The sequence below is a fragment of the Plectropomus leopardus genome, chromosome 15, assembly GCF_026936395.1.
Source record: "Plectropomus leopardus strain MGB_pleo_1.0 chromosome 15, ASM2693639v1, whole genome shotgun sequence".
Lineage (NCBI taxonomy): Eukaryota > Metazoa > Chordata > Actinopteri > Perciformes > Serranidae > Plectropomus > Plectropomus leopardus.
The window spans coordinates 19,072,131-19,085,856 of NC_142190.1; positions in this window are offsets into that span (position 1 = coordinate 19,072,131).

The window sequence follows — 13,726 nt, forward strand, 5'->3', positions numbered from 1 at the left end:
TGAATGATATAAAGGATATATTAGATATGATGTAGATGAACTGATCATGATAAATGATTAAATACACATCCAGTGCTTCAACAATGCTAGTCAGTTGTCTGTAAACAAACATGAGGGGGCAAGCAGACACACACACGCACACACACACACACACACACACACACACACACACACACACACACACACACACACACACACACACACACACACACACACACACACACATACACAGCCAGAAAGACACACAAGCAAGCACTGACAGAGAGACAGAGACAGAGCTCTTAATGTGATTAGAAAGGAGCAAAGAAGGAGAATCACTGCTGAACGACTCGATATGAACGTCTGAACGTCTGAATGTCTAGGCAATTGCTGAAGGGTTTCTCCACAACAATTGACATATTGAGGCGCTTCCACGTTAGTAATGAACCCAGCGTGAATCATCTCTGGAGTATCTCCCCTGAAATGCTCAACACAAACAATCTGTCAAATATTGTTTTACTTTTCTCCCTTCTTCCTTAGCTTTCTTTTTTAACCTCCAGCCCTTCTTCCTGTTTCACCACATTCAGTGGCAGCCATTTATATAGCAGAGATACAGCCAGTGCCAGGACTGTAATCCATCCAGAGTCATACATGGGTCAGGCCTATAGCAGGCATGAGCTCCTATATGACTAAAGTGTTACATCCCAGTAACAGGAACCCCCATCATGCAGTCTGAGCTCATTCAGATCCCCGTTTAGCGAGGATCACCCAGCCGAGGATCTCGATGATGAGTCCATCTTTGTCATCACTACAACATCAGGGCCGAGACAACCAGATGGAGGCAATTTGGACACTGAAATCATCTCATTCTCCTGCTGACATCATCAGAGGGGGCAAATTAGACAGCAGGCTCATCTATCTTCTTGCCTGGTCTAACAGCGTTGCGCAGGCTGAAAACTCAACATAACCTCCGCTCATGTAGTTCACATCCATCAGTTGTCTTATGAAGTTTTCTGCAGTTGCTGTGTGATGGTCACAGTCTGAGAGATGATGATGAGTTTGGTGATGTGACAATGAGGACCAGTGCAATCCCATAGCTTTGTTTAGGTCTGTAATGACAGCAGTCAGTCAGCGAGTGTGTGTGTGTGTGTGTTGTGTGGGCATAGAGTGTGTGTCTAAGACTGTGTTCACACCAAGCATGTTTAAAATTATATTGGTTTCTCCCTTGTTTCTCTTCATTTGGTCAGGTGCTAAACATGCCAATCAATCTGTACCCACACCACCTGAAAACATAGCTCTTGGTCTTTTTCCAAGTGAACTGTTGTGCAGCTCAAGAGCAGTGAAAACATAATTGTACCGGCTACAGGAAATTGCTCTCAAACGCACCGTTTTACAGGCATAAGGAGGCAGACTGACATCTGATAGCCAGTTATTACTCATGCTGGAAAGTCTAGTGTAAAAATGATTCATGATGCTCATATTAATCTTTTTTTTTGCTTCATGTTGTTGCAGGGTATGAACACCAAGGAGGGTAAAATGTCATCATAAAGAGGTCAGAGAGGTCCATCGTGCTGCAAGATGACAGGTAACAAACACACACTACAGAAAAAGAACATGTAATTCCAGTTTTGTTTGCAATAACTAATTGGGCAGTGAGCACTGTTTACAAAAATGCAGAGTTTCCGTGCAGGTTGCTAGCAAAGAAAACAAACTTTAGGTGTGGGTACACTTTATGTTGGAGGAAAGGTGAGAAGAATGGATTTCTGAGCTCCCAGTAGGAGCAGATTGATATTGTTTCATTAGCAGAGGAACACAAATGGACGCTGGTCAATATAAGTTCTCAACACTTCTATAGTGAATAATGACCTGCTGCTTGACTTATGTCAACAGCAGAGTGACGAAGCATTGACAGCCTACGAGAACAGTGAGAGAAATAATAAACATTGACAAACACACCCAAATTAATGGTTGAAATGGTTTTTTTTTTTGGTTTTTTTTACAAATAACAGTTACAGTATATGTTGTTTCCTTTTTCTTTTATTTATTTTTTTAAAACCAATTTTCAGGTAAGAAATCAAGCTAATTTGCCCAGGTTTTGAAGGTTAATCTGACAAAATCGGTATTGTTGCTTAATGGCTAATTTTTTTTTTTTTTAAAAAAAAGATATAAAGAAATATTAAATCTGCCACGATCACCCTGTCCAAAGGTCCACTGTGCTACAGATTGTTCAGTCTTCTCTGACTGTAACTGCTGACTCTGTGGACCCGTACATTAACCAAGTGGCCTGCAAGTGTCAGCTTCTTATCGCCATGATTAATGTCCTCTAAATGCCACCGCTGCAGTGGACAAGTGTCAGGGCCCGTGGGTCCGTCACTGGTGATGTTACACAGTCGCACAGTCTCTTACCATATCATACTGAGTGAGCAGAGATTAAACATATTACTCACACACAGCGCATGCATCATTTATGCACAACAGCTGACACATTTTAGTTGGCCTTGAAACCTGTTTCGATTTCTGTTTTATTGTTGGCTTAACTACTGTGAGAAAGATACAGTAAGACATAACTCCTGATAGGAACATATAAAAGAAAGAGGCTTGAGTAAACAAGTCAGTTATGACTGAAATGAGAAACTGTTGATAACAAATGAATGTTGCGTCGCTAATATGGACCAGGACTGCTGCTTCGGTTCTACCTGCCATGTTGGCAGACAGGAGGCAGCTGAAAAGGAATGTATGTGTCACACATTTTACTGAAAAATGTGCTGTGGGAATATTTGTGCCTCTGTGCACAAGTTCTTCGACAAGTTAAGTTTGATTTAGTATCAGCAACGAAAAAGGATAACATCATAAAACATATTTTGGGTAACATTTTACTTGTATATCTTTGCCGTGATCCTTTATTCTGTCAAGAGTGGTTAATTTACTTCTGCATGAATATTATAGCAATGTGCAGATAAGAATAAAACACTTCACAAAGAGCCTCCTTCAGCTGCTCATCACATCTGCAGTAAGTGTACTAGATACCTGTTTTAAAATACATGTGATCTGACAGAATGTCCTGCAACATGACTGAGGTCAAAGGTCAAGGTCACAGTGAGCTCAAAGAACATTTATTTGGCCATAACTCAAGATCCTTGGGTTTTCCCCTTGAAGCTGCGCTGATTGTATAGATCCTGTGCTGATGTGTGTGAAGTGAGTGTCTGTTTTCACACGTGGATTTAAACTGTAAGTGCATCTTGACTGGTGCTCGGAGGCATACAACCACATGGTGGTATATCTAGTTTAACGCAGCTCTCCCATGGTTGACATGTGTTATCATGTCTCTTAAAACTTCCCCTGGCCAGATACAATACGTTTTTGCAGGATTTTTACATTCGCATGCACCATCCAGGCTACAGTATAGTTAGATTTGGTTAATCGAGTGAAGTAGATAAGTATAGCTTTACATGAATGGCCTAATAGACTAACCGAATTACAGTAAAAGTGACTTAAATGGAAATGTTTTTATAAGTCTCAGACCCAAACCCTGACTTTTTTTTCTGGGATGCCCCTCTCATAACATTAGCATCTGTGTGTTTGAGGCAGACAGCGTTACAGTGAAAGGATGTCACTGTGTTTGTGTGTGTGTGAGAGAACAGCACCACTGACCTGTGCAATGACTACACCACTGCAAACATTGTAATTACAGTTGTTACTGTGACTGCACATGCAGAGCAGAGAGAGATGTGCTGTGTTTTCTGAAGCATCTGCCAACAACGTGAAAGGATCCATTGAAAAAGAGAATTTGGCTTCAAAAATATGAGGGAAAGAATCAAGTGATGAAGTGATCATGACATGATTATTATGCTGTTATTTGTCGAGACATGAGAAAGTTTGTCTTTTACCCAGAGGGCCAATGAACAAAGGCAGTCATGTAAGTAATGATGTCATTAAAACTGGGTTAAATTCGGGCTCACCAGACTAGATACATAGCTTGTCAGATGACTTAATGCAGCAATTACAATTATCTCTTTCCAGTCTGATAGTCTGAGCCTTGGACTGCATGAGATGGAGAGCATAAACATGAAAACTCACTTGTCTTCTGCACATGGATGTCGGTGCTGTGTGTGTTCAGTGTGTGCGTTGCAAGCGCATGCCACAGCTATGACTGTAAAGTGTCTGATCTTTGAATCACGTCCAAAATGCAACAGGAGAGTTTAATCACTTTGCAGAGAGAGAGGGGGAAAGCGAGAGAAAGACATGACACAATTGCACTGAGCTGCCACTCAAGATTTTGGCAGCAGAATTTTTGAGCTCTGCTTGTGGCGCATACCTGCAACACGTCCTCTCGTCCTGACCATACATAGAATCAGGCAGCCGTGATATAAATATTGAGTTGAGACATTTTGGCAGGTGAAACTGTGACCTAAATGCTGAAACTATGAGCAGTGCTGATGGGTGTTTCTTAGAAGCGAGAGAAAATACAACTAATTTAGTTACTGTAATCTTTTTATAGACTATCTGAGCAGTCTGGTCGGCTGTGCCATCAATCACAGATGGTGAATGGCTTCACCGGCTGGAAACTGAAGTTTGATGTGTTACACGTGTGTTGAGAGAAGCTGCTTTGGGGCGATTCTAATGGGAAACAGTGGCCATGGAGATGCTTTACCATTATTGCTTTAATCGTTCAGTTTCCTGCAGACATTTAAATGTTTTTGTGCTTTTATTTTGGAGGGCTTGATTCTAAACAGCAGAGAGGTGATGTGAAAAATCATATTTACAAACAACAACGGTTCAAACATACTAGGACCAAGACTTATCCTGTTTCCCAGTGCTGTTTTAAACTGAACTATAATCCTGGTTTGAGTTTGCTGTTTCTTTAGACTGAAAATAAATCTGTTGCCAGTTTATTAGTTGCACTAAAGTAAAATTCATGCAATCCTATAATAAATCTCTTTTTCATTAATGTAATCAGGTCCAATTTTTTTAAACAGTTATAGAGAGATGTTGATTTATTTTTTTTAGTCATTTTAGAGGCTGTAGTTTGTGGAGCTGCCAAATATTTTTGTGTTATACTTAGAATGATTTCTAGTATTTAGATAAGTCACACTGATATGTATTGGTGGTCAAAATAGTTGAAATAATGCTTAAAAGACTGAAAAAACATGGTTCACCTACTGGAAATGCAATAGTGTTTGAATTATTGGAGATCAAATTTAATGCAGTTAATATATATTCTTTTTTCCTTGTTTTATTTGAAATTTGTAGAAGTTATTTAATGTAGGAGCTTAATTTCTGTTCATTTACTTTTAATATTTATATAAAAAAAACAGAACATTTGAGATAAGTGATTAGATTTTGGTGGTCATAGGCCAAAGGACAAGGTCATTGTGACCTTACAAGACATGTTTTTGGCCATAGCTCAAGAATTCTTATTATTACTACAATATTTCACACAAATGTGTAATTGGATAAACTGATGAAGTGACGACATAGAGTGACTCTGAGGTGACTTTTATTTTCAGTTTTCACTGGTGAGCGTGTTTCCAAACAGTAACTGACAATCCTGCACAGTAAACCTTGAAAATTACCATATACAATATTTTACTTTTCTTACTTGAGTGATAAAATGCTGAATATAAAAAATTAGCCTGACATGAAAAAGAAAGACACTATTTATGACATCACATTTTGAAATACCATCCAAAGTTCGTCTTTAACACATTATAAATAATTATCCATGTGAAAGTTAAACCTGGACAGTGGATTGCTTTAGATTTCATACGTTTAACCACACAGAAATATTTACACAGTTCGATATGACGCAGCTGCTCACTTCCTAAAACATTAAAACTTCTGTCATAGCAGGTCTAATAATCCACCTCCATAAATATGCTGCATATCGGCGAGAGTTTATAGAACAGACTTGTCAGCAGAGACTTGAAGTTGTCTTTTCATTGTGTGTTCAGAGATAGAGCTCCATTATCTGCGGAGGTCCCAGCACACTCGAGCTAAAAGCATGACCTCACTGCACTGTGGGAAATGTCCATAGTGTTCTGCTTGCATAGCTGTTTAATTCAATCATGTTTTTCTCTCTGTCTCTGTGTAATGATAGGGATTCATGTGGATGTGGCTGGGATTCCCAGTGACTTTTAAAGGAGCACTCCCCTGAAAGCTTTCTTTTCATTATCAAACAACAAATCCCACCGAACTTTAAAAAAGGTGGTTCTGAAATATTTGTATGTTTCTATTTTGTGGAAGACAAAGCTATAATCAGTATGCATTCACAGCTGTTACAGTGGATTCTAAAAGCACAATTTCACAGCAAAAATGGACAAAACATCTCGAGAAACTTCTGAAACTAAATTTACGCAGCATAATCCAAACACGAAAATCAGTTTGGTTTTTTTTTTAATAAATTGATGCAGCTATAATCTGCACCTTTGGCACACCATTAATTCAACATCTGAAAACAGCTATTAAAACTTGCTCTCCATGGATTTGTTGTTTTATGCATTTGCCCAATATTGCATCATTAGCCACCATTTTATCACTTTTTGCAACAGCTCTTCTATGCACGTTGCAGCCATCATTGGTCCAATGCTGCACTGGCCTATATGGGATCTTTGTTCACAAAATTCGACAATCCTTGCTTCAAAAAGCAATCTACATTCTTCTGGAAGTGGCAAAACCATCTTGCTCTTGAGCCTGTAATCTCTTCAATTTCTTGAATTGTTAAGAACACACGCCACTTTGACTTTAAAGAGAGGAGTGTTGCACACATTTAGCAAAATGACTGCAGCTGGATTCTCCCTGTCTGTCTGTAACAATACAACAAAAGACAAAGATCTAGAGTTTATGATCAAGCACAAGAGCAAACAACAGAAATTTAAAAAAATGTCAGGAAGTCAAAAGACATTGGTTGAAATAAGCTTTTGCTCATTTCCTGTTTTGTTTTTCAACAAACAGTATCACACCATTCACCATTTTCTGGACATTTTTCTCTATTTTTTTGCTATTTTTTAAATAATCCTCCCCTTTTAAAAAAACAAATTTTCAGGGAATTTCTTGTCACCTTTTCCTAATTTCTCACATTTTGTGGAAAGATTCTTGCCAGGATGGTCATTGCCTTTCTTCCTCCTGTTTTCAAAATAAAACTGCTATCAATCCATGTTTTAAAGGGTTAATACTTCAAACCCCGAAATGGCTGTTTGTATATTGATTACTCATCCCGTGCTACGTTGAATTCAGAAAGAAAACTTTGTCAGATGCTCAATGCTACTTCCCAAACATACTTTTGCTAAAACATTATGGTTAAAAAACTTTTGCAAGAACAGCGCAGGCTTGCAACTCGTCCACGTGAGAGACTGTTCATGCTAAAGTGTTTTTAACAGTAAGGTTTGGCAAAAATGCATGTTTTCAGGAAGCACTGAGCATAAGAATAGATAAATGAGACACGGATTATATTGCACAAGTTGTGTGAGAGATTGAAAATGGGTGTTGCGATTTAGTTTGGCTGTTTTTAATTGCAGAACTGTTTCACATCAATTCATCAAGAATTTTCTCCGTTTTTAGCATCTTTGTTTAATGTGGAGGCATAAGAGACAAAGTTTCTCGACAAATTTATTGTAACATGGGGTGAGTAACAGCTATACAAATTTTGGCTCTTGGTGAAGAAATGGGACTCATGAGGTGCAACTGGGACTGTGAAGGTTATTGTGGTCAGCACTGAGACAGAGAGGTTGATTGAAGTCTGTGGGTATTTTAGAGCTCTTTGTGTTTAATTGTTATTTTGTTCCCTAACTGCGTGTCAGGGAAGACCAAATGTTATTCTTTCCACCTGCCTGTACTTATATTTTCTCCGTTATTGTTAGTAAGATCACATTGTTTGTATTATGCAAAGATTTAAGATTGCTGGGGAATTAGACTTCATAAACCCAATCAAATTGTTCGACCATGAGTTATGAATTGTAAATATGAACCACATTGCCGGCACGACATCTCATAGCAGAGGGATTTCCGATAACATGCCTGCTTCACACGCTCTGCCCTCTTCGGAAGTATGACGCAGTTTCTGCAACAGGTATTGAAAAGGATATCACCTACGTCAAACCTCAGAGTCCCATTATGAATGTTTGACGCTCCATTTAGTTGGAGTATTCACTTATAACACACACTGCACTGTACAAGGTCAGGGGGCTGGCAGCGGAGACAGGAAGAGATGATGTCACTGCCCGGGGAATATCTCTGAATCCTTCCCGACTTGGATGTTTAATTTACAGCACATTAGCCAAAGTGATACCATATTGTTACCTATGACCTACTTTAATGTTTAATGTGTGTTTGTGGTAGAACATATGGCACTGAACATGACTGGTGCTGCTACATGCAGGGTGACATAACTCAGCTGCACACTTTCCATTTAACCTCGATTTGTTAGCACCGACAATAACTGCATATATAAACATGGTATTTGCATTTTTTAACCCTTTTCACGCTGATAGCCATTTACATGTCTTCAAACATAAGGCCTGAGCAAAAATGATATTGCTTAAAAATGAATGTTTTTGCCTTTATTTCATATAAGACAGGTGAAAGGAGAGGAGAGAGAGAAGAGGGATGACATGCAGCAAAGGTCCACACCTGAACTCAAACCAATTTGCGATTGAGTGGTCAGCATCCCTGAGACTCCAAGACAAGATACCCCAACTACATTAACTTTAAAGTAAGGATCAATGTTTGGTTATTCATTTTCTGTGAGTAATCCATTATATTCTAAGTTTCCCAGTATGTGATCCACAAAAGCTGGATATTATTTTGTGCATAAACGACATGGTTAATGCCCCCCTCCCTGAGGAGCTAGTGCCCCATGTTGATGTAATAACTTTATGTCTGCCAGGGCACAAGCAGCGCCCTGTGCACACCAGCGTAAACAGAGCTTAGTGACACATTCACTCGAATGCAAAATGTGAAATAAACAGTCACTTTTATATATAATAAATAGCCGTGGCAGCAAGTGTTTTTAGAGGCAGGAGAGTGAGAACCCGCTAAAACGAGACTTTGTAATGCTCTGTATGACGGAAGTGTGTCATGAAAGCCAAGGTAAAGACAGGATGTCATGTGTTGTGACAGTGTCACACTGTCAAGGAGTGGAGTTTAGGGACAGGTAAAACTCTCACCTCTGACTCAATCAAATATGAGCTGAGGGAGGAATCAGCATACATTTGAAAGGCTGTATGTTAAGGATCCTTAAATACATGAGCATTAAACATGCAATGTGTTAAGCTTGGCCACATGCCCATCAAATAGGGGGCAGCATTTGAGCTGAGCACAGCTGCGTGTCTTGCGTCTGTGCTGATTGTGTAGGTGCGACGGTACATGCTAGCAGGAGTTTAAGGGGCGCCTCGGGGTGTGGGGGGACCTGGCTTGCCCGCTTCTGACGCAACGGAGTACCCAGCTGTCTTCCAGAGATAGTAAGCTTCCCTCATTGAGGCTTAGATTATAAAAGACAAGACCACATAATGAAATTATTATTTGTGCATAGCTGTATTTCACAACAGGACCAGTTTACTTTGGCTGACAAGCTGTTGAAACTTACAAAAGTTACCATATATTGAAAAAAAAATGTACACAATGGCTTCATCTTCTTAGAAGATTGTACAGCTTTAGACTGAGTCAGTCAGTCTTAGAAATAGTTTACAAAACTCTGATTGAGAGTTTGCTAATATTCCACTTGACATCATAGTTTGGTCATGACTTCAGGCCGATGAGTCAGCTTGTTACGATACTTGGCGTGGCCGGAAAAGGTCATGACTATCTTCTCATCCTTTGTTCCCTATGAACTCTGGAGGATGCTACGGCGCTCCTTTGGCAACCGCCAATATTTTTTTAAAGTCTTTTATTCCCAGTTTAATCAACACTTTAAACTCAAGGACATAAAGCTTCATATCACACACCATAGTGTTTTGGGGTCAGTTCTGTTATTGGACCCTTTGTAGTATTTATGCAGAGTTAAGTACATTCTTAAGCCGCATTTCCACTGCACAAAAAACCCACTAACACCTGCTAACATCCGGCTTTTTAATGCAATGGGAATGTGTACATTGGTATTCACACCTGGGGTAGTAATAGGTATTTATTACCTCTAATTCAGATTGCTGCCACTAATTAACTTCCTTCTCTACCTAAGCAGTGCTCAATTATCGACCCAAATTAGTCTCCTCTGAGTTTAAGAGAGAGAGACTGAATAAGTAAGAAATATATAAAGACAAGAAACCACCTGAAAGTTTTCACAGACCTCTGTCCATGCTGCATTTTACTGTGTGCCTGTTCTCCAGCCTGTGCATATTGTTGAATGGACACACCAAAATAACCCCCACGCACACAGAAGGCGCACTCGTCTGCTGCAGTGCCGTGTACACAGCTCTCCTTTACTGGCAATGGGAAAGCAGTCTACAGCCTATTTTAGGAGGTTTAACCATGTTTAAAAAACTTGCATGCATGTGCTAATTTTGTTGGGAAAGGGGTATCATATTACATGTTTCCGGTAACTGTCTACTCTGCCAAAGTGTCTGCAAATATGTGAGGATCTATCAAGCTCACTGGGACTTGCTTAATGAGGCTTTCTAGCTGCTGATGCAGATACACGATAGCTCAGTTGAGCTCAGACCTTTGTGGAACCCAACATAAATATCTATTTATTATTGTTGGACCTAATCCAAGTTGTCAACAACAGCTCAGCTGGTGTGGTGCAGTGGACCATGGTGAACTCTGATTCACAGCAGGGGAACTTAGTGGAAGTGATTATCATGTGTGAGTTAATTATTGCGTTTCAGATGTGGTAAACACTTTTCTATGGGTGGTTCATAACCATGCTCAAGACAACAAGTTTAAGGACGGACTCTTTTTGTGTTATAGATCTTGTATTGATTTCTGAGTTCATACTTTTCACTACAGCCCGTTTGGTGTTCTGTTGCCATATTTATTTTATCCATATGTCTGAGTACACACTTTGCAAAACACCAAAGTTTTGACTCCTAGTGTAAAAAGAATAACTCATATATTCAGGCCATCTAACTGTGTGGCTTTTTGAACCCTCTGTTCAGACAACATCACTAATCTGCCACGTGCCGCTGCTTGTTGTCTCATCAGTAACTGCGGTTAAACCAACACTGAAACTGTAACAGTAATGAGGAGAACAAAAGATGAGAGAAAGCGCACAGATAGTTGGAGACAGACAGGGCCACAAGGATAACCATCTCAGTCTAATCATCACCAGCTCTGTTTAAATTTTGGCTGCAGCCTAAAAGGGGGAATACTTTCATTAACCTTAAAGTCAATCCACCATGAAAACAAACACATTAGCTCCCCACTCTATGACTCACTGCCCTTTCACATCGACTACGAATGTAAGTGCTGCCAAGGTTTTTCCTGTCCGCCATGCCTCGCCCTTCCTCGCTTTTTGCCGCCACCACTGTGTTATCTCGCTTCAACTTTTAACCCTCGGTGCTGGAAGCTGGATGAAGCTGAGACTAAGCGACCTTATCATTTTCACAGACTGCACGAGGGATGGGAATGAATATAATTATCAGCTAGACTGTATCATATCTATAAAACATGTTTTTATACATATTTTTTAGGATGATGAGGCCTCAGTCCAGCTGGTTGCCTATATCTTAAATGTAGCCAGGGGTTTTTAAAGGTCCCATATTATAAAAAGTCAGATTTCTTTTTTTTTTTTTTAAATTTAAGCATGTGTAGGTGCTGTATAAATACTGTGAAATAGCAAAATGCTCAATCCACACAGAAATGCACACGGTCTGTTTTCAGAAACTGTGCCTTTTAGCCGTTAGGATTTTCATTAAGTTGTGATGTCACAGGGGTGCCTGTGGCCCAGTGGATTGAGCAGCGCCCCCATTTATAGAGGTTGTATATTTGCCTTGGCCATTTGCTGCATGTCGCCCCCCCTCTCTCTCTCCCCCTTTCATGCTCAAGCTATCCTGTATATTAAAGGCAATAAAAGCCCCAAACAATATCTGAAAAAAATTTAAAAAAAAAAAAAAAAGCTGTGATGTCACAAATCTTCTATATAGACTGTTTTAAACTTGAGACATAAGTAAACATTATCAGTGGATCCTTTTGTTTTTCCTGTTGAAGTGTTTAAAATGTAAATGACATTAGCTGAGTAGTAAAGTAAACATGCTGTTGCTTAATGCATTCTCAGTGAAACTATAACTTTCAAGATAGAAAGTGCTACTACAGTGCTGTTACAGTCAGAGCATTTTGGGAGGGGGCTTAAAGAGACAGGTGTTAAAACATAAGCCTCTTCTACACTGCCTGTTCAAGGCAGGTGTAATGTGCCATTATGCCGCCCTGCTGTTCGGGATATAATGTACAATCAAAAGGTGGGACAGCGTGGTATCACCTTTGAGCTGGGAGCAGAGGTAATAGCAGCCCCAAAACGAGGTTTGTTTAAAGCCGGAAAGACCATGGGTGGGGCGATTGTGACATTTTGACGATACGTTATGTGTGCGACCGACCGCGGGAGATTTAAAAAGTGGCTTTTAGTGGTTAGCAGCAAATTCAAAGAAAACTAACAGTGGCTGTAAATTGAGAAAATAATGAGATTCGACAGCTCCTCCTCCTCTGAGCAGAGAACTAAATCAACCGCCATATAAGAGGGACGGTAAATGATTGTCATTGATATACTAATGCTGTTGTTATTTTGTATAAAGGTCTGCTGACACATTGTGTAAAATGCAAGTGAGGCATAAAAAAGGGACCTCGTAGCAATCCTACAGCACAATCTCTGTGTAAAAAGGACTTTAGTGTTTCAGAGACTGACTTTAGGCTATATTCAGGCAGACAGTTGGAGAAATTTAATGCCGTTTTTGAACGTGAAAGCATGTAAAAATGTTTTAGTAAAACCCCAGAATACAAGTATGAATCTTGAAATGAGTATAATTTGGGACCTTTGATGAAGTTATTCAAATATTTTAGTCCTAAAGGAAAACTTTCTCCAGCATAAAACAATGAGTCAAATTGACAAACTTTTTAAATCAACCATATCCATGCCAGCCTGTGGATATCCTCATATCAAACCAAGCTTAAGACGATTAAGACACAAAAAGAGATCAGAGAGGCAGTGGGAGGCAGCCAGGAGGAGGCTATGGTGGCAGGCTTTTTACCACGCTTTAGGGGATTGGCAGTCGGTCTTAAAACTTTTGCCCTCAGATGTGGTCAAAGCACACATCATAAACTTATCCCAACCTTGGCCCCAAGCTTAACTGAAACCATGTATAAAGCACTTCATTAGTAGAGAGTGGTAGGAGTTGTGCACAGCCTGGGTGCTGGTAGGAGACTCGTTTCAAGAAAAAAAGTCCCACATTCATCTGATTGTGGGATATTGTGACCTTTTTTTAAACTCGAAAAACAACAACACTTTCTCTCATAACCAAATCTTCCCAGAATTTCTACAATACAGTTGCTCATCTTCTCCCAGCTTTAAAAAACAACCCCATGCGCAGGTCCTAAGGGCTGATTTTAATTCAGCGATAGACTCAGTCAAAGTCATACACAAACACTCTAGTAAAACAGTCTAATCTGTTGAAAAAAGACATATCTGAAAACTAATAATTTACACGACGATGCAGGCCAATGTTACTCCAGCATGTTAATCAAGCATGAAAATATAAAATGTGCTGATTAAGAGGTCACCGTGTTATCATAGAAAACATACATGTGCAATCACACAGTCTATGTGCTA